At 39.0% G+C, this 2070-nt stretch overlaps 1 pseudogene across 1 annotated transcript; it reads left to right on the forward strand.

The window, feature by feature from the left end:
• Positions 1-816: 816 nt before the first annotated feature.
• Positions 817-1104, forward strand: LOC309972313 (large ribosomal subunit protein eL36-like; annotated as a pseudogene). The gene has a single exon. The product of its transcript is annotated as a large ribosomal subunit protein eL36-like (transcript).
• Positions 1105-2070: the final 966 nt, after the last annotated feature.

The following is a 2070-nucleotide window of genomic DNA, read 5'->3' on the forward strand; positions in this document are numbered from 1 at the left end:
TGTACCACAATGTTCATTGCAGCTCTATTTACAATAGCCAGGACATGGAAGCAACCTAAGTGTCCATCGACGGATCAACAGATAAAGAAGATGTGGCAGATATATATAATGGAATATTACTCAGCCATAAAAAGAAATGAAATTGAATTATCTGTAATGAGGTGGATGGACCTAGAGTCTGTCATACAGAGGGAAGTAAGTCAGAAAGAGAAAAAAAATAACATATGCTAACACATATATATGGAATCTAAAAAGAAAAAAAATGGCTATGAAGAACCTAGGGGCAGGAAGGGAATAAAGATGCAGACCTATTAAAGAATGGACTTGAGGACATGGGGAGGGGGAAGGGTAAGCTGGGACAAAGTGAGAGAGAGGCATGGACATATATACACTACCAAATGTAAAACTGATAGCTAGTGGGAAGCAGCCACATAGCACAGGGAGATCAGCTCAGCTCGGTGCTTTGTGACCACCTAGAAGGGAGGGATAGGGAGGGTGGGAGGGAGGGAGATGCAAGAGGGAAGAGATATGGGGACATATGTATACGTATAGCTGATTCACTTTGTTATAAAGCAGAAACTAACACACCATTGTAAAGCAATTATACTCCAATAAAGATGTTAAAATAAGTAAATTAATTAATTAAAAAAAAAAAGATGTCCTAAGATTCTCTTGCTTTTCACCCACCGGTATCTGTTTGTCAACTGTGGAATATCTATATAATGGAATGCTACTCAGCAATAAAAAGGAACAGACTACTGGCTCTTCTGCCCTGGCAGCCATTGAAGAGCAGCAGCCATAGCTCCCTGCTACCCCATGGCTGTGGGCCTCAACAAGGGCCACAAGGTGACCAAGAAGTGCACAAGCCAAGGCACAGCCACTGACGTGGGCAGCACACCAAGTTCGGCGGGACATGATCCGGGAGGTGTGTGGCTTCACCCTTATGCACGGAGGGCCATGGAGCTGCTCAAGGTCTCCAAGGACAAGCGGGCCCTCAAGTTCACCAAGAAAAGTGTGGGGACACACGTCCGTGCCAAGAGGAAAAGAGAGAAGCTGAGCAACGTCCTGGCCGCCATGAGGAACGCAGCAGCCAAGAAGGGGTGAGCCTTTCCCCACTGTGCACAATAAAACTTTTTCAGAAAGAAAAAAAAAGGAACAGACTACTGATAACAGTCTAAACAAATCTAAAAATCATTATGCTGAGTAAAATAAGCCAAGCAAACAATAGGACCCACGTATAATTCTATTTCTATCAAATTCTAGAAAATGCAAGCTAAAATGTAGTAAGAAGTAATTCAGAGATTATCAGAGAGCTGTGCAGGAATTGAAAAAAGCACAAGGAAACTTTGGGGGGATGATAGAAATGTATACGTATTGATCGTGGTGATAGTTTCACGTCTCTATATGAATGTCAAAATTGGTCAAATCATACAATTTAAACATGTGCAGTTTATTATACATCAATTAAAATTTAATAAAGTTATAATAAAATGAAGCCCAAAATAAACATTTTTCGAGAAAAAGTGTTGAAAAAAGGATTGTCAGTAAACCTGCACTGAAAGAAATGTTACTGAAAGTTATTCAATAAAATGAAAAGGACACACCGGATAGAAATTTGGATATACTAAAAGAAATGAACAGTAGCAGAAATGGTAAATACATGAGTAAATTTTTAAAAATTAAAAATAAAACAAATTTGGCTGTTTAAAGTCAAAACTATATCAATATATTGTCAGGTGTGTAACCAGTGTAGAAATTAGATGTATGTACGTATGTATCAAATAATCAATTCCATTGGTTACATTCAGAGTTGCCCTAAAATGTGGAAGGGGTACTGTCCTCTGTACCTCACATGAACTAGGCATTTCCCTGGGAATTGCTGGGGAGGGACCAGTTTGTGAGCAGTCAGCTGAGGGAGTAAGTGCCTGTGTCCTGAAGGGGAATCCCATCAATGTACCACAGCATCCACTATAATAATAATCTTCTTCTTATTTTTTTTTTTTGATTGTCAATTCAGGGTTATTTTTAAGTAAATTTGTTTCATTGTTTTTACATACATTATCTATATCA

This window comes from Leucopleurus acutus, assembly GCF_964270905.1.
Source record: "Leucopleurus acutus genome assembly, chromosome: 15".
NCBI classification, from domain to species: Eukaryota; Metazoa; Chordata; class Mammalia; order Artiodactyla; family Delphinidae; genus Leucopleurus; species Leucopleurus acutus.